Source organism: Ranitomeya imitator, chromosome 2, assembly GCF_032444005.1.
Source record: "Ranitomeya imitator isolate aRanImi1 chromosome 2, aRanImi1.pri, whole genome shotgun sequence".
NCBI lineage: Eukaryota > Metazoa > Chordata > Amphibia > Anura > Dendrobatidae > Ranitomeya > Ranitomeya imitator.
The window spans coordinates 343,383,604-343,409,963 of NC_091283.1; the positions used below are offsets into that span (position 1 = coordinate 343,383,604).

The 26,360-nt window shown below is 45.9% G+C and overlaps 1 protein-coding gene across 1 annotated transcript in view; it reads left to right on the forward strand.

Moving 5' to 3' along the window:
* Nucleotides 1-76: 76 nt before the first annotated feature.
* The window catches only part of LOC138666519 (zinc finger protein 585A-like), a 93,358-nt gene continuing 67,074 nt past the window's right edge, over nt 77-26,360 (forward strand). Inside the window, exon 1 of the mRNA XM_069754735.1 lies at nt 77-131. The gene's annotated coding sequence lies outside the window, so the exon portion shown is untranslated. The remainder of the gene's footprint in view (nt 132-26,360) is intronic.

The window sequence follows — 26,360 nt, forward strand, 5'->3', positions numbered from 1 at the left end:
GCACAGCAGAGTCCTGCATACACTGAGGCCCCTGATCATGTGACCCCTGACTCCTCCCCTCCTGTGACCTCATCACAGGTCCTGTGTGCACAGAGCAGCCATATATGTGGAGTGCGGCTCTGCAGGTGGAGGTAGGTGCTGGTGTCCCCGTTATTCTCTATGTGGATTGTTTATCCCTCTTCTTTCCATATCGTCATTATATTCCGCAGTGCTGTATGCATATTATTATCACTGACCCTAGTGGGGCTGCTGCTTCCTATCCGTGGCTCTAGAGTTCTATTCATTTTCCTCTCAGAAGAGACAATTTGCATATTTAATTTCCTAGAGGAACATGAATGGTGTATAAGTCTCCTCACTCTGACATGCAAGACCTGGCCTGTAATTGTCCACACAGTGAAACTGTACCCCCTAGACCCCAGACCAGAGCCTCACACCAGGTCAAATCAGTTCTGATATTTGCACTGATAACGAGACATTGCGTCTGAAAGTTGAGCTTCTGATTTGGCTTTTATCCTAAGCCGGGGAGGACACTGACAGCTTAGGGCCCCTGTGCAAGAGATGTGTCTGGGCCCCCTTCCTTTTATGGCGTCAATGCTATATGTATTGTGACAAAACACTCTGGGATCGCCTTTGCTGGGGTCAAAGGACACGTGGTTTGTGCATTGAATCTGAGGCGTACAGCAGGTTTCTGAGCAGGCTGACCTCATGTCAGATTTATTAATGTGAAAGCAACACAAAAAACAAAACATAAAAATAAATCCTAGCCTGTCCGGCACTAACTAAACAAATACGTTGCTATCTCAACAACTGGGGGGGCTTCTCCCACCCAGCTAACATCACACAGATCTTGAGCAGAGCTCTTCACTCACGTTTGTCCCACACAGGCAGGCAATCTGTGTGCCCCAGGCAGACACTGGAAACACCCAGCTGGTCATCTTTTATTCCTGCAACCATTAACCCATTAGCACCCTGAAGATACTGAGTGGCCTAATTCACATAGGACAAACACCTGGGCGAGATATATCTGCCTCCAACTACCACACCAGCATGAGTCTTACATATCCCCCCCCCCCCTTGCTCAGACCACTCCGGTCGAGCAAGAACACTTTTGAAACAGTGCACTCGGGATAGGGCATCGGCGTTCCCCATCTGCACCCCAGGTCGGTGCTCCACCGTAAAAGAGTAAGCCTGCAGGGCAAGGAACCACCGGGTTACCCGACTATTACGGTCCTTGTGGAGGTGCATCCACTTGAGAGGGGCATGGTCTGTGACCAGCCTAAACTTCCTACCAGCCAGGTAATACTTGAGGGAGTCGAGAGCCCATTTAATGACTAGGCACTCTTTTTCAACCACCGCATACCACTGCTCATGTACATTCAGTTTCCGACTGAGATAGAGGACCGGGTGTTCGACTCCGTCCCTCACCTGGGAAAGTACAGCTCCGACACCAGTATCAGAGGCATCAGTTTGTACCACAAACTCGCTGCTGAAATCAGGAGTCACTAGTACGGGCTGAGAGCACAAAGCCCGTTTCAGGCTGTGGAAGGCCTCTTCAGCAGCTGAGGTCCATTTTACCATGACGGAACCCTTCCCCTTGGTAAGATCCGTCAAGGGAGTAGCCATGGCTGCAAAATTGGGTATGAACCGGCGATAATAGCCGGCAATCCCCAGGAAAGCCTGCACTTGTTTCTTGTTCACTGGTTGTGGCCAGCCCTGAATTGCCTGTATTTTGTCGATCTGGGGTTTAACCACTCCTCGGCCAATCACGTAGCCCAAGTATCGGGCTTCTTCAAGCCCGATGTGGCATTTCTTGGGGTTTGCCGTTAAACCTGCATCTCGCAGGTCATCAATCACCGCTTGTACCTTCCGGAGGTGAGTTTCCCAGTCCATGCTGTAAATTACGATGTCATCCAGGTAGGCAGAAGCGTACTGTCTGTGAGGCCTCAAGACTCGATCCATCAATCTCTGGAACGTTGCGGGAGCTCCGTGAAGTCCAAACGGCATATAGACATACTGGAACAGACCTTCCGGTGTAGCAAATGCCGTCTTCTCTCTGGCCGCCTCGGCCAGAGGAATCTGCCAGTACCCCTTTGTTAAATCCAGGGTCGTAATGTATCGGGCTTTACCAAGCCGGTCGATCAACTCATCGACCCGGGGCATAGGGTACGCATCAAATTTAGAAACTGCATTCAGTTTCCTAAAGTCATTACAAAACCGGATGGAGCCATCCGGTTTAGGTATCAACACAATTGGACTGGACCAGGCGCTGTGTGACTCCTCAATGACTCCTAAGTCCAACATTGCCATCACTTCCCGGGAGACGGCTTCACGGCGGGCTTCCGGAATCCGGTAGGGCTTCACATGAACAGTGACGCCAGGCTCTGTGACAATCTCATGTTTCACCAACTTAGTCCGGCCAGGTTTTTCGGAGAAAAACTGTCGGTTCTGTAACAAAAATTGCTTAACCTCAGATTTTTGTCGTTCTGAGAGAGTCTCAGCAACCTGCACCTCTGGTACAGTAGGTGAACAAACCGGACGGGGCAGATCCGCCGTTAGGGCAGAGCGGTCTTTCCAGGATTTTATCAGATTCACATGATAAATCTGTTCCGGTTTTCTCTTACCCGGCTGGTACACTTTAAAGTTCACTTCACCAACTCTTTCTCGGACCTCAAATGGGCCCTGCCATTTCGCCAGGAATTTACTATCCACCGTAGGGATTAGGACCAACACCCTATCGCCGGGTGCAAATGTATGGACCTTAGCGCCTTTATCATAACTTTGCCTCTGGGCTCCCTGGGCCTGTAACTTATGGTCCCTAACAATGGGCATGACAGCGGCAATACGATCCTGCATTTGTGTTACATGGTCGATCACCGTTTTAAAGGGAGTGACTTGACCTTCCCAGGTTTCTTTTGCAACGTCCAGCAGTCCCCGGGGACGACGGGCGTACAACAGTTCGAAAGGCGAAAACCCTGTGGAAGACTGGGGAACTTCCCTAATGGCAAACAGCAAATAGGGTAACAAGTAATCCCAGTTCTTCCCATCTTTGTCTATCGCCTTCCGGAGCATCTGTTTTAAGGTTTTGTTGAAGCGCTCAACCAGGCCATCTGTTTGAGGGTGATAGACAGACGTACGCAACGGGTCTATTTGTAAGAGCCTGCAGAGCTCCTTCATTACCCTCGACATAAAGGGAGTCCCCTGGTCGGTGAGTATCTGTTTTGGAATTCCCACCCGACTAAACACTTGTACCAATTCCTTGGCGATCGTCTTGGTAGCTGTGTTACGCAAAGGAACGGCTTCCGGGTAACGAGTGGCATAGTCCATGATGACGAGGATATGTTGGTGCCCACGTGCAGATCGGGGAAGGGGCCCAACCAAATCCATCCCAATTCTCTCAAAAGGGACCCCGATGATAGGAAGGGGTACCAAAGGGCTACGGAACTGAGATTTAGGGGCCGCGATTTGGCACTCTGGACAGGACTCACAATAGTTACGCACATCATAATGTATTCCAGGCCACACAAAACAATGCAATATCCTTTCTGTGGTTTTCTGTACCCCAAGATGTCCCCCCATTATATGTCCGTGGGCCAAATCCAGTACCTTCCGCTGATAAGGTTTGGGTACCACTAACCGTTGCACTGTGTCTTCCCCTTTTTTCTCTACCTGGTAGAGCAAATCATTTTCAAGAACCATATACGGGTACGCTAGCCTAGTGTCAGGTTCTACGGGTACCCCATCTATCATTTTTACATTTTTTTCTAGCCGGAGTTAGGGTAGGATCTTTCATTTGCTCGCTGTGGAAGTCATCCACCTGGACTCCCAAATCTGGCAGGCAGGGTGCCGGATGGCTGTCTGCCTCCGTCTCTCGCTGAGGTTCCTCAGTTTCCTCTGTTTCCCCCGCCATGACGGAGAAGGGGTACTGAAGGTTAGATTCACCAACCTCCCCAGCAACATCTTCCTGTGGGGTCTCCTCTAGGGAGTCGGGACCTCCAGATGGCATGGGAGAAGATTCACGGGTACAGCTACCGTGAAGGAGCAACTGATTCTCCCACAACTGCCAGAAATAGGGAAAATCCCTGCCCAGGATTACATCCTGTAACAATGCGGGGACGAGTCCCACTTTGTGCTGCACTGACCCATAGGGAGTAGAAATCCATATGACCGCTGTTAAGTACGAGCGGGTGTCACCATGCACACACGTCACAGAAAACTTGTCAGACGGACCAGATGGAAGTGCCACCAGACTAGCTTTCACCAGAGTCACCACACTTCCAGAGTCTAGCAATGCCACAACATTTTTCCCATCAACAGATAATTCACACAGGTGTTTCACTGTATCATTTTGACCCGCATTCACACTCACTAGCTGTGTAACCAAAGACATGCGTTTTCTAGAGTCTATAACGTCGCACTGCATGGGTTCAGCGGTAACAGGACAGTTCGCAGAAACATGACCCTTCTCATGGCAGCGGAAACACCTAACAGGTCCCCTACTGAGACCACCGTCCAATACTCTTGGTCTCGGAGTGCGAGCAGTCCCGGACTCCTCCCCCACAGTTTTAAGCGATTTTCCTTCACCCGTGGTCCCTGGATCAGTCTTACCGGTTCCACGAGGAGGAGGCACAGACCGGGGGCTGGCGGTGTCGTCGGGAAGTCCTTCTGCCACGGAATAACGCTCGACCATCTCCACAAGTTGACCCGCTGTCGTGGGATTTCCTTGGCTTACCCACCTTTTCAGCGCTGGGGGTAGTACTCTCAGGTACTTGTCCAGGACAACCCGCTGGATTATTTCGGGTATTGTCAGTACCTCGGATTGCAGCCATTTCTTTGTCAAGTAGATCAGGTCGAACATCTGAGACCGCGCCGGTTTATCTTGCTGGTATGTCCACTGATGTACCCTCTGTGCACGGAGAGCCGTCGTCACACCCAGCCACGCCAGGATCTCAGCTTTCAGCTTCTCAAAGTCCTGAGCGACCTCCGGGTCCAAATCATGGTAAGCTTTTTGGGCCTCGCCGGAGAGAAACGGGGCAATCAAATCGGCCCATCGTGCCTTCGGCCACTTCTCTCTCAATGCCGTCCGCTCAAACGTTGTCAGGTATGCCTCGACGTCATCTTCTGCAGTCAGCTTTTGCCAGTATCGACTCACATGGATCCTTCTGGACTCTGCTTCCGGGTCAGCGTCAGGCATGCTCACCAGGCGCTGCGCCACCTGTTGGAGAAGTTGGCGGTCTGCAACCGTCATGTCCACTAACTCCTTCAGCTGTGCGGCCATCAAGCGATTAGCTTCGTGCTGTGCGGCAGTGGCCTGCTGCTGTACGGCAGTGGACTGTACTAAGGCTTTCACCACGTCTTCCATGCTGTCGCCTGTGCCACGGTATGCCCGCGTTCTCCACCACAATGTGACAAAACACTCTGGGATCGCCTTTGCTGGCGTCAAAGGACACGTGGTTTGTGCATTGAATCTGAGGCGTACAGCAGGTTTCTGAGCAGGCTGACCTCATGTCAGATTTATTAATGTGAAAGCAACACAAAAAACAAAACATAAAAATAAATCCTAGCCTGTCCGGCACTAACTAAACAAATACGTTGCTATCTCAACAACTGGGGGGGCTTCTCCCACCCAGCTAACATCACACAGATCTTGAGCAGAGCTCTTCACTCACGTTTGTCTCACACAGGCAGGCAATCTGTGTGCCCCAGGCAGACACTGGAAACACCCAGCTGGTCATCTTTTATTCCTGCAACCATTAACCCATTAGCACCCTGAAGATACTGAGTGGCCTAATTCACATAGGACAAACACCTGGGCGAGATATATCTGCCTCCAACTACCACACCAGCATGAGTCTTACAGTATATTTATATATAGCAAAAAAGGAAGGGGAACAGCACAGAAATACTTATGTTCGGGTGCAAGGCCCCCAGACAATCAGTCCAACGATCATCCAAATTTCATAAAAGTTCAAAAAAGAGGCAGCACTCCATTATCCAGTGTAAAAAACGTGCAGGGTTTAATTTACCCACATGTTCAGGCAACGTTTCAGCTCACATTGAGCCTTTCTCAACCAGTGCGTATGTCCATGTGCTCTATATTTATACATCTCTTAATCATCCTTAAAGGGACACTGTCACCTGAATTTGGAGGGAACAATCTTTAGCCATGGAGGCGGGGTTTTCGGGTGTTTGATTCACCCTTTCCTTGCATGCTGGCTGCAATATTGGATTGAAGTTCATTCTCTGTCCTCCGTAGTACACGCCTGTGCAAGGCAATCTTACCTCGCGCAGGTATGTACTACGGAGGACAGAGAATGAACTTCAATCCAATATTGCAGCCAGCAGGCAGCCAGCGGGTAAGGAAAGGGTGAATCAAAAACCCCAAAACCCCGCCTCCATGGCTGAAGATTGTTCCCTCTAAATTCAGGTGACAGTGTCCCTTTAATTGTGTTTAGTCAGATATATTTTGTGAGGTGCCTCTTAGGTTATAAAGTGCATATGTGCTAAGATTATACAGTACATTATGTGCATGTTTAGAACATATAAATCTTATCCTCTCAGATTTATACAGTGCATTTTATATTTGGTTGCGTTACTTTACCCTGTGGACGCATGTTCTGTGTGGAGGATGCCATTACGTTTGTTCGGCGTCTCATTAGGCCTATTGCGCATGTCCCAATACGTCACCGCTATGGAATGGATAGCCAACCAATCATCTAGGTTGTGTGGCATTGTCTAAACGCGCATGCGCGCATCATCTTCTACAGCGCCATATTTGTTGAGGCTTGTTTTCTCTCGTATTTCTTTTTCTTTCTTTACTTTTCTGCAATTTTCAATAAAATGGATATCCATCGCCTCTCGTACCTTATATTAAACACCATATGGACTTATTTTAGGTGCAAATTCCCACCCTGATGCACCGGACGGCACCTTATTCAGTCTGTCTCCGGGAATCACATAGTATAGTGGCCCGGCAATTAACCTTTTCAGGGCAAAATGCCGCAGCCATAACTACAAAGGTAGTAGCACTCTAGTCCTGGTTACTGTTTTATAATAGTCCCGCATCCATATCAAAAACTATATAATTTGTTACATTTTAAACTATAAAAACTATTATGTTTTTTTCTTTTTGATCGAATAGCCATCCATTCACATACGGTATATTCAATAATAAATAGCAAACACATATATTTACTTTGCATTGATTTATTTAGAACTAATTTGGTAATGTAATCATATTAGTTCTCCACACGTTCATGTTCCACTTGGTACATATCTTCAAGAATTGGTGCATCTAAAAAGGTGAAAAAATACAAAAAATAAATAAAAATTAGAGATATACCCCCTAATAGGCAGTAACCCTAATGCAATACCAACAAGTCTTCAAATTACATTGTTAACCAGAGTACACAAATTTATTTTACATAATCGCATGTATTTTAAAATCTACGTTTAACCCCTTAAGTTTAAGGGTATTAAGCTCGTAGATCCACATAAGCTCTTTTTTTCTTTAAAATTTGTTCCCTATTCCCTCCTCTCCTTTGAATAGGTACTGCGTCTATGTATATGAATATAAATTTAAGTTCTTTTTCAGTGTGATTATGCTCTGTAAAGTGTTTAGGTACTGGAGGTCCATTCTTTTTTTCCTAATGGTATACCTGTGCTGGTTCATCCTGACCTTGAACTCGCACGTCATTTCCCCGACCATAGGTTACACGGGCACATTAATAAATAAATGACATGGTCTGAATTGCACGTTTGATATTGTTTAATTTGATACACTTTATTTGTTTCTGGGTGCTGAAATGTGGATCCTTTTATCATGTGTCCACAATTGACTCACCTTAAACAGGGGAAACAACCTTTTTTATTTCTACCTGTCAGGGTTACCTGGGTACTCTTTCTTTTATATATTTATATAAACATATATATATATATACAGTACAGACCAAAAGTTTGGACACGCCTTCTCATTTAAAGATTTCTCTGTATTTTCATGACTATTAAAATTGTAAATTCACACTGAAGGCATCAAAGCTATCAATTAACACATGTGGAATTATATACTTAACAAAAAAGTGTGAAACAACTGAAAATATGTTTTATATTCTAGATTCTTCAAAGTAGCCACCTTTTGCTTTGATGACTGCTTTGCACACTCTTGGCATTCTCTTGATGAGCTTCAAGAGGTAGTCACCGGAAATGGCCTTCCAACAATCTTGAAGGAGTTCCCAGAGATGCTTAGCCATTTTGCCTTCACTCTGCAGTCCAGCTCACCCCAAACCATCTCGATTGGGTTCAGGTCTGGTGACTGTGGAGGCCAGGTCATCTGGCGTAGCACCCCATCACTCTCCTTCTTGGTCAAATAGCCCTTACACAGCCTGGAGGTGTGTTTGGGGTCATTGTCCTGTTGAAAAATAAATGATGGTCCAACTAAACGCAAACCGGGTGGAATAGCATGCAGCTGCAAGATGCTGTGGTAGCCATGCTGTTCAGTATGCCTTCAATTTTTTGAGTAAATCCCCAACAGTGTCACCAGCAAAGCACCCCCACACCATCAGACCTCCTTCTCCATGCTTCAGGGTGGGAACCAGGCATGTAAAGTCCATCTGTTCACCTTTTCTGCGTCGCACAAAGACACGGTGGTTTGAACCAAAGAACTCAAATTTGAACTCATCAGACCAAAGCACAGATTTCCACTGGCCTAATGTCCATTCCTTATGTTCTTTAGCCCAAACAAGTCTCTTCTGCTTGTTGCCTGTCCTTAGCAGTGGTTTCCTAGCAGCTATTTTACCATGAAGTCCTGCTGCACAAAGTCTCCTCTTAACAGTTGTTGTGGAGATGTGTCTGCTGCTAGAACTCTGTGTGGAACTGACCTGGTCTTTAATCTGAGCTGCTGTTAACCTGCGATTTCTGAGGCTGGTGACTCAGATAAACTTATCCTCAGAAGCAGAGGTGACTCTTGGTCTTCCTTTCCTGGGGCGGTCCTCATGTGAGCCAGTTTCTTTGTAGCACTTGATGGTTTTTGCAACTGCACTTGGGGAAAGTTTTCCCAATTTTTCGGACTGACTGACCTTCATTTCTTAAAGTAATGATGGCCATTCATTTTTCTTTACTTAGCTGCTTTTTTCTTGCCATAATACAAGTTCTAACAGTCTGTTCAGTAGGATTATCAGCTGTGTATCCACCAGACATCTGCTCAACACAACTGATGGTCCCAACCCCATTTATAAGGCAAGAAATCCCACTTATTAAACCTGACAGGGCACAGAAGTGAAAACCATTTCCGGTGACTAACTCTGGAAGTGCATCAAGAGAATGCCAAGAGTGTGCAAAGCAGTCGTCAAAGCAAAAGGTGGCTACTTTGAAGAACCTAGAATATAAGACATATTTTCAGTTGTTTCACTCTTTTTTGTTAAGTATATAATTCTACATGTGTTAATTCATAGTTCTGGTGCCATCAGTGTGAATTTACAATTTTCATAGTCATGAAAATACAGAAAAATCTTTAAATGAGAAGGTGTGTCCAAACTTTTGGTCTGTACTGTATATATATACAGTGGGGCAAAAAAGTATTTAGTCAGTCAGCAATAGTGCAAGTTCCACCACTTAAAAAGATGAGAGGTGTCTGTAATTTACATCATAGGTAGACCTCAACTATGGGAGACAAACTGAGAAAAAAAAATCCAGAAAATCACATTGTCTGTTTTTTTAACAATTTATTTGCATATTATGGTGGAAAATAAGTATTTGGTCAGAAACAAACAATCAAGATTTCTGGCTCTCACAGACCTGTAACTTCTTCTTTAAGAGTCTCCTCTTTCCTCCAGTCATTACCTGTAGTAATGGCACCTGTTTAAACTTGTTATCAGTATAAAAAGACACCTGTGCACACCCTCAAACAGTCTGACTCCAAACTCCACTATGGTGAAGACCAAAGAGCTGTCAAAGGACACCAGAAACAAAATTGTAGCCCTGCACCAGGGTGGGAAGACTGAATCTGCAATAGCCAACCAGCTTGGAGTGAAGAAATCAACAGTGGGAGCAATAATTAGAAAATGGAAGACATACAAGACCACTAATAATCTCCCTCGATCTGGGGCTCCATGCAAAATCCCACCCCGTGGGGTCAGAATGATCACAAGAACGGTGAGCAAAAGTCCCAGAACCACGCGGGGGGACCTAGTGAATGAACTGCAGAGAGCTGGGACCAATGTAACAAGGCCTACCATAAGTAACACACTACGCCACCATGGACTCAGATCCTGCAGTGCCAGACGTGTCCCACTGCTTAAGCCAGTACATATCCGGGCCCGTCTGAAGTTTGCTAGAGAGCATTTGGATGATCCAGAGGAGTTTTGGGAGAATGTCCTATGGTCTGATGAAACCAAACTGGAACTGTTTGGTAGAAACACAACTTGTCGTGTTTGGAGGAAAAAGAATACTGAGTTGCATCCATCAAACACCATACCTACTGTAAAGCATGGTGGTGGAAACATCATGCTTTGGGGCTGTTTCTCTGCAAAGGGGCCAGGACGACTGATCCGGGTACATGAAAGAATGAATGGGGCCATGTATCGTGAGATTTTGAGTGCAAACCTCCTTCCATCAGCAAGGGCATTGAAGATGAAACATGGCTGGGTCTTTCAACATGACAATGATCCAAAGCATACCGCCAGGGCAACGAAGGAGTGGCTTCGTAAGAAGCATTTCAAGGTCCTGGAGTGGCCTAGCCAGTCTCCAGATCTCAACCCTATAGAAAACCTTTGGAGGGAGTTGAAAGTCCGTGTTGCCAAGCGAAAAGCCAAAAACATCACTGCTCTAGAGGAGATCTGCATGGAGGAATGGGCCAACATACCAACAACAGTGTGTGGCAACCTTGTGAAGACTTACAGAAAACGTTTGACCTCTGTCATTGCCAACAAAGGATATATTACAAAGTATTGAGATGAAATTTTGTTTCTGACCAAATACTTATTTTCCACCATAATATGCAAATAAATTGTTAAAAAAACCAGACAATGTGATTTTCTGGATTTTTTTTTCTCAGTTTGTCTCCCATAGTTGAGGTCTACCTATGATGTAAATTACAGACGCCTCTCATCTTTTTAAGTGGTGGAACTTGCACTATTGCTGACTGACTAAATACTTTTTTGCCCCACTGTGTATATATATATATATATATATATATATATATATATATATATATATATATATATATATATATATATATATATATATATATATACACATATATATATATATATATTATATATATAATTGTCTAAGGGTTTTTCAGTCTGTCTGTCTGTCTGTCTGTCTGTCTTTCTGTCTGTCTGTCCTGGAAATCCCGCGTCTCTGATTGGTCGAGGCCGCCAGGCCTCGACCAATCAGAGACCGGCACAGCATCGACGTAGAAATCCCGCGTCTCTGACTGACCAATCAGCAACGGGCACAGCGACGATGATGTCATAAAGGACGTAGACATCCCGTGTCTCTGATTCAGCGACGGGCACAGTATCGACGTAGATGTCATAATGGTTGCCATGGCGACGATGATGTCATAAAGGTTGCCTCAATCAATCAGCGACTGGCACAGTCTGCCGCGAATTCTGGAATCATCATTGTCCATATACTACGGGGACATGCATATTCTAGAATACCCGATTCGTTAGAATTGGGCCACAATCTAGTATATATATATATTTACATAGTCTCCTTTATTATGTATATTGCCGTCCCTTATTATACAGTGCCCTCTGTTGTGAATTCTGTTGTCGGGCTCCCTCCTGTGGTCATGAATGGTACTTCGGCTGGTTCTGTCCATGGACTTCCTCTGGTGGGTGTTTCTGAGTTTCCTTCCACAGGTGACGAGGTTAATTCGTTAGCAGGCTGCTCTATTTAACTCCACTTAGATCTTTGCTCCATGCCACCTGTCAATGTTACAGTATTGGTCTAGTTCACTCCTGGATCGTTCTTGTGACCTGTCTTCCCAGCAGAAGCTAAGTTCCAGCTTGTATTTCTTTGGTTTGCTATTTTTCTGTCCAGCTTGCTATTTTTATTGTTGTCTTGCTTGCTGGAAGCTCTGGGACGCAGAGGGAGCGCCTCCGCACCGTGAGTCGGTGCGGAGGGTCTTTTTGCGCCCTCTGCGTGGTCTTTTTGTAGGTTTTTGTGCTGACCGCAAAGTAACCTTTCCTATCCTCGGTCTGTTCAGTAAGTCGGGCCTCACTTTGCTAAATCTATTTCATCCCTGTGTTTGTATTTTCATCTTTACTCACAGTCATTATATGTGGGGGGCTGCCTTTTCCTTTGGGGAATTTCTCTGAGGCAAGGTAGGCTTTATTTTTCTTTCTTCAGGGCTAGCTAGTTCCTTAGGCTGTGCCGAGTTGCATAGGGAGCGTTAGGCGCAATCCACGGCTATTTCTAGTGTGTTTGATAGGATTAGGGATTGCGGTCAGCAGAGTTCCCACGTCCCAGAGCTCGTCCTTTATTATCAGTAACTATCAGGTCATTCCGTGTGCTCTTAACCACCAGGTCCATTATTGTCCTGACCACCAGGTCATAACAGTACAGGTGGCCCAAAGTACTAATGCATCTCAATAGAGGGATAAGAGAGAGTTCTGAGACCATTTTTTTTTCTTTGCACTGTGTTTTGTCTCTCTTTTCCCCTTTACCTCTGGGTGGTTCAGGACACAGGTGTAAACATGGACATTCAAGGTCTGTCCTCTTGGATGGATAATCTCACTTCAAGGGTACAAAACATTCAAGATTTAGTGGTTCAGAATCCGATGTCAGAGCCTAGGATTCCAATTCCTGATTTGTTTTTTGGTGATAGATCTAAGTTCTTGAATTTCAAAAATAATTGTAAATTGTTTCTTGCCTTGAAACCTCGCTCCTCAGGTGACCCTGTTCAACAAGTAAAGATCATTATTTCTTTGTTACGTGGTGACCCTCAAGACTGGGCATTTTCCCTTGCGCCAGGAGATCCGGCATTGCGTGATGTTGATGCGTTTTTTCTGGCGCTTGGATTGCTTTATGACGAACCTAATTCAGTGGATCAGGCAGAGAAAATCTTGCTGGCTCTGTGTCAGGGTCAGGATGAAGCGGAGATATATTGTCAGAAGTTTAGAAAGTGGTCTGTGCTCACTCAGTGGAATGAATGTGCCCTGGCAGCAATCTTCAGAAAGGGTCTCTCTGAAGCCCTTAAGGATGTCATGGTGGGATTTCCCATGCCTGCTGGTCTGAATGAGTCTATGTCCTTGGCCATTCAGATCGATCGACGCTTTCGTGAGCGTAAAGCTGTGCACCATTTGGCGGTACTATCTAAGCATGGGCCTGAGCCTATGCAATGTGATAGGACTTTGACCAGAGCTGAACGGCAAGAACACAGACGTCGGAATGGGCTATGTTTTTACTGTGGTGATTCCACTCATGCTATCTCCGATTGTCCTAAGCGCACTAAGCGGTTCGCTAGGTCTGCCACCATTGGTACGGTACAGTCTAAATTTCTATTGTCCGTTACTCTGATTTGCTCTTTGTCATCCTATTCTGTTATGGCATTTGTGGATTCAGGCGCTGCCCTGAATTTGATGGACTTGGAGTATGCTAGGCGCTGTGGTTTTTTCTTGGAGCCCTTGCAGTATCCTATTCCATTGAGAGGAATTGATGCTACACCTTTGGCCAAGAATAAGCCTCAGTACTGGACCCAATTGACCATGTGCATGGCTCCTGCACATCAGGAGGATATCCGCTTTCTGGTGTTGCATAATCTGCATGATGTGGTCGTTTTGGGGTTGCCATGGCTACAGGTTCATAATCCAGTATTGGACTGGAAATCTATGTCTGTGTCCAGCTGGGGTTGCCAGGGGGTACATGGCGATGTTCCATTTTTGTCTATTTCGTCTTCCACTCCTTCTGAAGTTCCAGAGTTTTTGTCGGATTATCGGGATGTATTTGATGAGCCCAAAGCCAGTGCCCTACCTCCTCATAGGGATTGCGATTGTGCAATTAATTTGATTCCTGGTAGTAAGTTTCCTAAGGGCCGATTGTTCAATTTGTCTGTGCCAGAACACGCCGCTATGCGGAGTTATATAAAGGAATCCTTGGAGAAGGGTCATATTCGCCCGTCGTCATCACCGTTAGGAGCAGGGTTCTTTTTTGTGGCCTAGAAGGATGGTTCTTTGAGACCTTGTATTGATTACCGCCTTCTTAATAAAATTACAGTCAAATTTCAGTATCCTTTGCCGTTGCTGTCTGATTTGTTTGCTCGTATTAAAGGGGCTAGTTGGTTCACCAAGATAGATCTTCGAGGGGCGTATAATCTTGTGCGTATTAAACAAGGCGATGAATGGAAAACAGCATTTAATACGCCCGAGGGCCATTTTGAGTACCTGGTTATGCCATTCGGGCTTTCCAATGCTCCATCAGTATTTCAGTCCTTTATGCATGACATCTTCCGAGAGTACCTGGATAAATTCCTGATTGTGTATTTGGATGATATTTTGGTCTTTTCGGATGATTGGGAGTCTCATGTGAAGCAGGTCAGAATGGTGTTCCAGGTCCTTCGTGCGAATTCCTTGTTTGTGAAGGGGTCAAAGTGTCTCTTTGGAGTTCAGAAGGTTTCATTTTTGGGGTTCATTTTTTCCCCTTCTACTATCGAGATGGACCCTGTTAAAGTCCAGGCCATTTACGATTGGACTCAGCCGACATCTGTGAAGAACCTGCAAAAGTTCCTGGGCTTTGCTAATTTTTATCGGCGCTTCATCGCTAATTTTTCTACTGTAGCTAAACCGTTGACTGATTTGACCAAGAAGGGTGCTGATGTGGTCAATTGGTCTTCTGCAGCTGTAGAGGCTTTTCAGGAGTTGAAGCGTCGTTTTTCTTCTGCCCCTGTGTTGTGCCAGCCAGATGTTTCGCTCCCGTTTCAGGTTGAGGTTGATGCTTCTGAGATTGGAGCAGGGGCTGTTTTGTCGCAAAGAAGTTCTGATGGCTCGGTGATGAAGCCATGTGCTTTCTTTTCTAGAAAGTTTTCGCCTGCTGAGCGTAATTATGATCTTGGTAATCGTGAGTTGTTGGCCATGAAGTGGGCATTCAAGGAGTGGCGTTATTGGCTTGAAGGAGCCAAGCATCGCGTGGTGGTCTTGACAGATCACAAGAATTTGACTTATCTTGAGTCTGCCAAACGGTTGAATCCGAGACAGGCTCGATGGTCGTTATTTTTCTCCCGTTTTGATTTTGTGGTTTCGTACCTTCCGGGCTCTAGGAATGTGAAGGCTGATGCCCTGTCAAGGAGTTTTGTGCCTGACTCTCCGGGTGTTCCTGAGTCGGCGGGTATTCTCAAAGAGGGGGTAATTTTGTCTGCCATCTCCCCTGATTTGCGCCGGGTGCTGCAAAAATTTCAGGCTGATAGACCTGACCGTTTCCCAGCGGAGAAACTGTTTGTCCCTGATAGATGGACTAGTAGAGTTATCTCTGAGATTCATTGTTGTGTTGGCTGGGCATCCTGGAATCTTTGGTACCAGAGATTTGGTGGCTAGATCCTTTTGGTGGCCGTCTTTGTCACGGGATGTGCGTTCTTTTGTGCAGTCCTGTGGGACTTGTGCTCGGGCTAAGCCCTGCTGTTCTCGTGCCAGTGGGTTGCTTTTGCCCTTGCCGGTCCCGAAGAGGCCCTGGACGCATATTTCTATGGATTTTATTTCGGATCTCCCCGTCTCTCAAAAGATGTCGGTCATTTGGGTGGTTTGTGATCGCTTTTCTAAGATCGTCCATTTGGTACCTTTGTCTAAATTGCCTTCCTCCTCTGATTTGGTGTCATTATTTTTCCAGCATGTGGTTCGTTTACATGGTATCCCGGAGAACATCGTTTCTGACAGAGGTTCCCAGTTTGTTTCGAGGTTTTGGCGATCCTTTTGTGCAAGGATGGGCATTGATTTGTCTTTTTCCTCGGCTTTCCATCCTCAGACAAATGGCCAAACCGAACGAACTAATCAAACTTTGGAAACATATCTGAGATGCTTTGTTTCTGCTGATCAGGATGATTGGGTGTCCTTTTTGCCGTTGGCTGAGTTCGCCCTTAATAATCGGGCCAGCTCGGCTACTTTGGTTTCGCCGTTTTTCTGCAATTCTGGTTTCCATCCTCGTTTCTCTTCAGGGCAGGTTGAGTCTTCGGACTGTCCTGGTATAGATACTGTGGTGGATAGGTTGCAGCAGATTTGGACTCATGTGGTGGACAATTTGACATTGTCCCAGGAGAAGGCTCAACGTTTCGCTAACCGCCGGCGCTGTGTGGGTCCCCGACTTCGTATTGGGGATTTGGTTTGGTTGTCGTCTCGTTATGTTCCTATGAAGGTTTCCTCTCCTAAGTTTAAGCCTCGTTTCATTGGTCCGTATAAGATTTCTGAGGTTATCAATCCTGTGTCATTTCGTTTGGCCCTTCCTGCTTCTTTTGCCATCCATAATGTGTTCAATAGGTCGTTATTGCGGAGATACGTGGCGCCTGTGGTTACATCCGTTGATCCTCCTGCCCCGGTGTTGGTTGAGGGGGAGTTGGAGTATGTGGTGGAGAAGATTTTGGATTCTCGTGTTTCGAGACGGAAACTCCAGTACGTGGTCAAGTGGAAGGGTTATGGTCAGGAAGATAATTCCTGGGTTTTTGCCTCTGATGTTCATGCTGCCGATCTGGTTCGTGCCTTTCATTTGGCTCATCCTGGTCGGCCTGGGGGCTCTGGTGAGGGTTCGGTGACCCCTCCTCAAGGGGGGGTACTGTTGTGAATTCTGTTGTCGGACTCCCTCCTGTGGTCATGAATGGTACTTCGGCTGGTTCTGTCCATGGACTTCCTCTGGTGGGTGTTTCTGAGTTTCCTTCCACAGGTGACAAGGTTAATTCGTTAGCAGGCTGCTCTATTTAACTCCACTTAGATATTTGCTCCATGCCACCTGTCAATGTTCCAGTATTGGTCTAGTTCACTCCTGGATCGTTCTTGTGACCTGTCTTCCCAGCAGAAGCTAAGTTCCAGCTTGTATTTCTTTGGTTTGCTATTTTTCTGTCCAGCTTGCTATTTTTATTGTTGTCTTGCTTGCTGGAAGCTCTGGGACGCAGAGGTAGCGCCTCCGCACCGTGAGTCGGTGCGGAGGGTCTTTTTGCGCCCTCTGCGTGGTCTTTTTGTAGGTTTTTGTGCTGACCGCAAAGTAACCTTTCCTATCCTCGGTCTGTTCAGTAAGTCGGGCCTCACTTTGCTAAATCTATTTAATCTCTGTGTTTGTATTTTCATCTTTACTCACAGTCATTATATGTTGGGGGCTGCCTTTTCCTTTGGGGAATTTCTCTGAGGCAAGGTAGGCTTTATTTTTCTTTCTTCAGGGCTAGCTAGTTCCTTAGGCTGTGCCGAGTTGCATAGGGAGCGTTAGGCGCAATCCACGGCTATTTCTAGTGTGTTTGATAGGATTAGGGATTGCGGTCAGCAGAGTTCCCACGTCCCAGAGCTCGTCCTTTATTATCAGTAACTATCAGGTCATTCCGTGTGCTCTTAACCACCAGGTCCATTATTGTCCTGACCACCAGGTCATAACAGCTCTCCCTTCCTGTGTACAGTACCGTCCCTTACATATTGGATTATATAGAGCCATGTTTCTAATTACATACCATCCTGTCTTGTTAGCTGTATAATGCAGTGATGGCTGATGGAGCATGAGGAAGCTTCTTTTCTAATGGAGGAGCTGATGGACTGGTCGTCTGGTCACCGGCTCTTCCATCAGCAGTCATTTTATATCTAAAAAGAGAGGGGACTATGTAATAAAAGAGGGCATTGTGAATAACAAAATTAACAAGAATACACTATGTAACAGACAGCACTGTACATACAGTAACAGCAGAGGAAGCTATATTATTATTATTTATTGTTATAGCGCCGTTTATTCCATGGCGCTTTACATGTGAGGAGGGGTATACATAATAAAAACAAGTACAATAATCTTAAACAATACAAGTCATAACTGGTACAGGAGGAGAGAGGACCCTGCCCGCGAAGGCTCACAATCTACAAGGGATGGGTGAGAATACAGTAGGCGAGGATATAGCTGGTCATGCAGCGGTTTGGTCGATCGGTGGTTACTGCAAGTTGTAGGCTTGTCGGAAGAGGTGGGTTTTCAGGCTCTTTTTGAAGGTTTCGATGGTAGGCGAGAGTCTGATATGTTGGGGTAGAGGGTTCCAGAGTAGGGGTGATACGCGAGAGAAATCTTGTATATGATTGTGGGAAGAGGAGATAAGAGGGGAGTAGAGAAGGAGATCTTGTGAGGATCGGAGGTTGCGTGTAGGTAAGTACTGGGAGACGAGGTCACAGATGTATGGAGGAGACAGGTTGTGGATGGCTTTGTACGTCATGGTTAGGGTTTTGTACTGGAGTCTCTGGGTAATGGGGAGCCAGTGAAGGGATTGACAGAGGGGAGAGGCCGGGGAATAGCGGGGGGACAGGTGGATTAGTCGGGCAGCTGAGTTTAGAATAGATTGGAGTGGTGCGAGAGTGTTCGAGGGGAGGTCACAGAGCAGGAGGTTGCAGTAGTCAAGGCGAGAGATGATGAGGGCATGGACTAGGGTTTTTGCAGATTCTTGGTTGAGGAATGTACGGATTCATGAAATATTTTTGAGTTGAAGTCGGCAGGAAGTGGAAATGGCTTGGATATGTGGTTTGAAGGAGAGATCAGCATCAAGGATTACCCTGAGGCAGCGAGCTTGTGGGACTGGGTAGAGTGGGCAGCCATGTACTGTAATGAGGGACGGCACTATATATAACTAGAGAGGATGGTACGTAATAAGGGACGGTGTTATACATAATTACAGAGCAAACTATGTAACTAAGGATGGTGTTATACAGAATTAGTGCACTATATACTAAGGGACTGTGTTATACATAATAAGTACATACACTATATACTAAGGGACAGTGTTAGACATAATAAGGGCGTACAGTATATACAGGTCCTTCTCAAAAAATTAGCATATAGTGTTAAATTTCATTATTTACCATAATGTAATGATTACAATTAAACTTTCATATATTATAGATTCATTATCCACCAACTGAAATTTGTCAGGTCTTTTATTGTTTTAATACTGATGATTTTGGCATACAACTCCTGATAACCCAAAAAACCTGTCTCAATAAATTAGCATATCAAGAAAAGGTTCTCTAAACGACCTATTACCCTAATCTTCTGAATCAACTAATTAACTCTAAACACATGCAAAAGATACCTGAGGCTTTTATAAACTCCCTGCCTGGTTCATTACTCAAAACCCCCATCATGGGTAAGACTAGCGACCTGACAGATGTCAAGAAGGCCATCATTGACACCCTCAAGCAAGAGGGTAAGACCCAGAAAGAAATTTCTCAACAAATAGGCTGTTCCCAGAGTGCTGTATCAAGGCACCTCAATGGTAAGTCTGTTGGAAGGAAACAATGTGGCAGAAAACGCTGTATGAGAAGAGGAGACCGGACCCTGAGGAAGATTGTGGAGAAGGACCGATTCCAGACCTTGGGGAACCTGAGGAAGCAGTGGACTGAGTCTGGTGTGGAAACATCCAGAGCCACCGTGCACAGGCGTGTGCAGGAAATGGGCTACAGGTGCCGCATTCCCCAGGTAAAGCCACTTTTGAACCATAAACAGCGGCAGAGGCGCCTGACCTGGGCTACAGAGAAGCAGCACTGGACTGTTGCTAAGTGGTCCCAAGTACTTTTTTCTGATGAAATCAAATTTTGCATGTCATTCGGAAATCAAGGTGCCAGAGTCTGGAGGAAGACTGGGGAGAAGGAAATGCCAAAATGCCTGAAGTCCAGTGTCAAGTACCCACAGTCAGTGATGGTGTGGGGTGCCATGTCAACTGCTGGTGTTGGTCCACTGTGTTTCATCAAGGGCAGGGTCAATGCAGCTAGCTATCAGGAGATTTTGGAGCACTTCATGCTTCCATCGGCTGAAATGCTTTATGGAGATGAAGATTTCATTTTTCAGCACGACCTGGCACCTGCTCACAGTGCCAAAACCACTGGTAATTGGTTTACTGACCATGGTATTACTGTGCTCAATTGGCCTGCCAACTCTCCTGACCTGAACCCCATAGAGAATCTGTGGGATATTGTGAAGAGAAAGTTGAGAGACGCAAGACCCAACACTCTGGATGAGCTTAAGGCCGCTATTGAAGCATCCTGGGCCTCCATAACATCTCAGCAGTGTCACAGGCTGATTGCCTCCATGCCACGCCGCATTGAAGCAGTCATTTCTGCCAAAGGATTCCCGACCAAGTATTGAGTGCATAACTGAACATTATTATTTGATGGTTTTTTTGTTTGTTATTAAAAAACACTTTTATTTGATTGGATGGGTGAAATATGCTAATTTATTGAGACAGGTTTTTTGGGTTATCAGGAGTTGTATGCCAAAATCATCAGTATTAAAACAATAAAAGACCTGACAAATTTCAGTTGGTGGATAATGAATCTATAATATATGAAAGTTTAATTGTAATCATTACATTATGGTAAATAATGAAATTTAACACTATATGCTAATTTTTTGAGAAGGACCTGTACTAAGGAACTGTGTTAGACATAATAAGCGATAATGTCTTCCTTCACCTCCCCCTGTTCCTAAGTCCCCCTTCCTCCCATTCCAATCCCCCACTCCCCTCATTGTACTCCTCTCCCCCACCCCATCATTGCCCATTCCACCACCTCCATCATTTCCTCCTCCCCCACCACCCCATTATTGCCCTTTCCACCACCTCCATCATTGTTTTCTCCCCTACCAACCCATCATTGCCTTCTCCATCACTCCCATCATTGCCCTTTCCACCACCTCCATTATTGCCTTCCCCTCCACCACCTCCATCATTGCCTTCTTCCCCACCACTTCCATCATTGTCTTTTCCATTACCACCATCATTGCCTTCTCCCCCACCCTCATCATTGCCCTTTCCACCACCTCCATCTTTTCCTCCTCCCAGACCATCCCCATCATTGCCCTTTCTACCACCTTCATCATTTCCTCTTCCACCACCACAATCATTGTCCTTTCCAATACCACCATCATTGCATTCTCCCCCACCACTCCATCATTGTCCTTTCAACCATCACCATCATTGCATTCTCACCCACCACCCCATCATTGTTCTTTCCACCACCTCCATCATTGCTTTCTCCCCTACCACCTTATCATTGCCTTCTCCATCACTACCATCATTGCCTGTCCATCACCTCCATCATTGCCTTCTCCTCCACCACTTCCATCATTGCCTTCTTCCCCACCGCTCCCATCGTATTTTCCACTACCACCATCATTGCCTTCTCCCCACCCCCATATTGCCCTTTCCGCCACCTCCATCATTTCCTCCACCCCCATTATTGCCCTTTCCACCACCTCATCATTGCCTTTTCCCCCACCACCATCACTGCCCATTCCACCACTTCCATAATTTCCTCCTCCCCCCGACCATCCCCATCATTGCCCTCTCCATCACTCCATCATTGCCCTCTCCTCCACCTACACACTCACAGACATACACTGCACCTTTCACCTCTCTGCACATTCCCCCGCAGCGCTACACACACACACACACACACACACACTCACACTCACTACCACTCATCTCTACACACACACACGCATCTCTACACACACACACACACACATTCAACAAAAACGCACACACACAGCACCTCTCACCTGTCCGCACACTTTTCCGCAGCTGAAACATCACCATCGGCAGCTTCCTCTCTCTGGCACAGCGGCAGCTGAATGATGACGTCATCCAGCGGCGCTGCTGTCTGTGTGAGAGGAAGCGCGGGCAGGAAGCAGGACAGATCACTGCAGCTCCGCTCTGCTGCTAATTTCTCTCTTGTAGGCAGCGGACCTACAGGGATCCCTTCCTGCCTGCCGCACATGAGGGCAATCTGGCCATGGCCCCCCAGAGCTTCGGGGCCGGATAAACAGGCCATATTGCCCTCATTATTAGTCACCATGCAGGGGCCACCCCTCCACCTTTGGTGTTGTGAATTCTGCTCTTGGGCTCCCTCCGGTGGTTGTTGATGGTAATGCAGTTATTCCTGAGCAGCAGTCTTGGACAGGTGTTTCTGCTAATTGCAATTCTGACTGGGGTATTTAGCTGTGCAGGACTCATTAGTCCTTGCCAGTAGTCAATGTTCCTTTGGAAGTGTTGGTCCTCTGCCTGGCCTCTCCTGCTTGCTGCCAATTCAGCAAAGATAAGTGTTTGCTTCATTTTTTAGACACACTGCTGTGTGTTTATTTTCTGTGCTTATCTTGTTTCTATTTTGTTCCTGCTAGACTGTGCCTGATGTTTTTCTCAATCTAGTTGGACTCGCTGGAGTCGCAGATATACTCTCCACATCTTTAGTTAGGTGGTGGAGTTTTTGTATTTTTCTGCTGTGGATATTTTGTAGTGTTTTATGCTGACCGCATAGTATCCTGTACTATCCTTTCCTATCTAGGTAGAAGTGGCCTCCTTTGCTTATCCCTGTTTTCTGTCTGCGTGTGTCTTTTCCTCTCCTACTCACAGTCATTATTTGTGGGGGGCTACCTATCCTTTGGGGGTCTACTCTGAGGCAAGAGAGTTTTCCTATTTCCATCTTTAGGGATATTTAGTCCTTCGGCTGTGTCGAGGTGTCTAGGTCTGGTTAGGCACACCCCTCGGCTACTTCTAGTGCGGTGATAGGATCAGGGTTTGCGGTCAGTAAAGATACCACTGCTCCAGCGAAGGTCATTTCATGCTGCTCCAAGGCCACCTGATCATAACAGTACTACTGGCCAACAATGAGTTAATTGCATCTCAGAAGAAGGGAGGAAAGATCTTGAGCCATTTTTTTTTCTCTAGTCTGTTTTGTCTTCTCCTCCCTCTTTATCTCTGGGTGGCTGAAGAGCCTTGTGCTAGCATGAATGTTCAGGAATTAGTTTCTCGTATAGACCAGCTTGCTGCTAGAGTACAGGGTATTTCTGATAACATTGTTCAGACTCCTGTTTTAGAACCGAAGATACCTACTCCTGATTTGTTTTTTGGTGACAGGTCCAAATTTTTGAGTTTTAAAAACAACTGTAAACTATTTTTTGCATTGAAACCTCGATCCTCCAGTGATTCCATTCAACAAGTTAAAATCATAATTTCCCTGCTGCGTGGTGATCCACAGGATTGGGCATTTTCCCTGGAATCTGGGGATCCTGTTTTGCTTAATGTAGACTCCTTCTTTCAGGCGTTAGGATTACTGTATGATGAACCTAATTCGGTGGATCAAGCTGAGAAGACCTTGTTGGCCCTGTCTCAGGGTCAAGAGGCGGCAGAATTGTATTGTCAGAAATTCAGAAAATGGTCTGTATTGAGTTGACTAAATGGAAAAGGGTCTTTCTGAATCCGTTAAATATGTTATGGTGGGGTTTCCCACACCCTCCAATCTGAGTGATTCTATGTCTCTGGCCATTCAGATTGATCGGCGCTTGCGGGAGCGCAGAACTGTGCGCACTATGGCGTTATCCTCAGAGCAAATTCCGGAGCCAATGCAGTGTGATAGGATTCTGTCTAGAACGGAACGACAAGGTTTCAGACGTCAGAATAGGTTGTGTTATTATTGTGGCGACGCTTCCCATGTCATTTCTGTCTGCCCTAAGCGGACCATGAGGATCGCCAGTTCATTTACCATCAGTACTGTACAACCTAAATTTCTGTTATCTGTGTCCTTGATCTGTTCATTGTCATCATTTTCTGTCATAGCGTTTGTGGATTCAGGCGCCGGCTTGAACTTAATGGACTTTGAGTTTGCCAGGCGTTGTGGTTTTCCCTTGCAGCCTTTTCAGAACCCTATTCCTTTAAGGGGCATTGATGCTATACCCTTGGCTAAAAATAAGCCCCAGTTTTGGACACAGGTGACCATGCGCATGGCGCCAGCCCATCAGGAAGATTGTCGATTTCTGGTGTTGCATAATTTGCATGATGCTATCGTGCTGGGTTTTCCATGGTTGCAAATACATAATCCTGTTTTGGATTGGAAGTCCATGTCTGTGACTAGTTGGGGTTGTCAGGGGGTTCATAATGATGTTCCTCTGATGTCTATCGCCCCTTCTCCTTCTTCTGAAATTCCAGAGTTTTTGTCTGATTTTCAGGATGTATTCGATGAGCCCAAGTCCAGTTTCCTTCCACCACACAGGGACTGCGATTGTGCTATTGACTTGATTCCAGGCTGTAAGTTTCCTAAGGGCTGACTTTTCAACCTGTCTGTACCTGAACATACAGCCATACAGAGCTATATTAAGGAGTCTTTGGAGAAAGGGCATATTCGGCCATCTTCTTCACCGTTGGGAGCGGGGTTCTTTTTTGTTGCTAAAAAAGATGGTTCCTTAAGTCCCTGTATTGATTATCGCCTCTTGAATAAGATCACGGTCAAGTTTCAACATCCTTTACCTTTGCTTTACGATTTGTTTGCTAGGATTAAGGGAGCTAGTTGGTTTACTAAGATTGACCTTCGGGGGGCTTATAATCTTGTTCGTATTAAGCAGGGTGATGAATGGAAAACTGCGTTTAACACGCCCGAGGGCCATTTTGAATACCTTGTGATGCCATTCGGACTCTCTAATGCTCCATCTGTTTTTCAGTCCTTCATGCATGATATCTTCCGGGATTATCTTGATTAATTCCGGATTGTATATTTGGACGATATTTAGATTTTTTCCGATGATTGGGAGTCTCATGTGCTGCAGGTAAGGATTGTATTTCAGATCCTTTGTGACAATGCCTTGTTTGTGAAAGGGTCTAAGTGTCTTTTTGGGGTGCAGAAGGTTTCCTTTTTGGGCTTTATTTTTTCTCCCTCGTCTATAGAGATGGATCCGGATAAGGTTCAGGCCATTCATGATTGGATTCAGCCCACATCCGTGAAGAGCCTTCAGAAATTTTGGGGTTTTGCTAATTTTTATCGCCGTTTCATTGCTAATTTTTCCAGCGTAGTTAAACCCTTGACTGATTTGACGAAGAAGGGCGCTGATGTGGCGAATTGGTCCCCTGCGGCTGTCTCTGCCTTTCAGGAACTTAAGCATCGTTTTACTTCTGCTCCTGTGTTGCGTCAACCGGATGTTTCTCTTCCATTTCAGGTTGAGGTTGACGCTTCTGAGATTGGGGCAGGGGCTGTTTTGTCTCAGAGGGATCCTGTTGGTTCCTTAATGAAACCGTGTGACTTCTTTTCCCGTAAGTTTTCGCCTGCTGAACGCAATTATGATGTTGGCAATCGGAAGTTGTTGGCTATGAAGTGGGCGTTTGAGGAGTGGCGACATTGGCTTGAGGGAGCTAAGCACCGTATTGTGGTCTTGACCGATCATAAGAATCTGATTTACCTCGAGTCTGCCAAACGGTTGAATCCTAGACAGGCTCGATGGTCCTTGTTTTTTTCTCGTTTTGATTTCGTGGTCTCGTACCTTCCGGGTTCTAAGAATATTAAGGCTGATGCCCTCTCTAGGAGTTTTTTGCCTGATTCTCCTGAGGTCTTGGAACCAGTCGGTATTTTGAAGGAAGGGGTGGTCCTTTCTGCCGTTTCTCCTGATTTACGACGGGTTCTTCAGAAATTTCAGGCTGACAAACCTGATCGTTGTCCTGTGGGGAAGCTGTTTGTTCCTGACAGATGGACTAGTAGAGTGATTTCTGAGGTTCACTGTTCTGTGTTGGCTGGTCATCCTGGCATTTTTGGTACCAGAGACTTGATTGGTGGCCTTCTTTATCGCGTGATGTGCGGTCTTTTGTGCAGTCCTGTGGGACTTGTGCGTGGGCCAAGCATTGTTGCTCCCGTGCTAGTGGGTTGCTTTTGCCATTGCCGGTCCCTGAGAGGCCCTGGACGCATATTTCTATGGATTTTATTTCCGATCTTCCTGTTTCCCAGAGGATGTCGGTTATCTGGGTTGTTTGTGACCAATTCTCTAAGATGGTTCATTTGGTGCCTTTGCCTAAATTGCCTTCTTCTTCTGATTTGGTTCCGTTGTTTTTTCAGCATGTGGTCCGTTTGCATGGTATTCCTGAGAATATTGTGTCCGACAGAGGTTCCCAGTTTGTTTCTAGGTTTTGGCGGGCCTTTTGTGCTAGGCTGGGCATTGATTTGTCTTTTTCTTCTGCATTTCATCCTCAGACAAATGGCCAGACCGAGCGTACTAATCAGACTTTGGAGACTTATTTGAGATGCTTTGTGTCTGCTGATCAGGATGATTGGGTGGCTTTTTTGCCATTGGCCGAGTTTGCCCTTAATAATCGGGCTAGTTCGGCTACTTTGGTTTCGCCTTTTTTTTTGTAATTTTGGTTTTCATCCTCGTTTTTCTTCTGGGCAGGTTGAGTC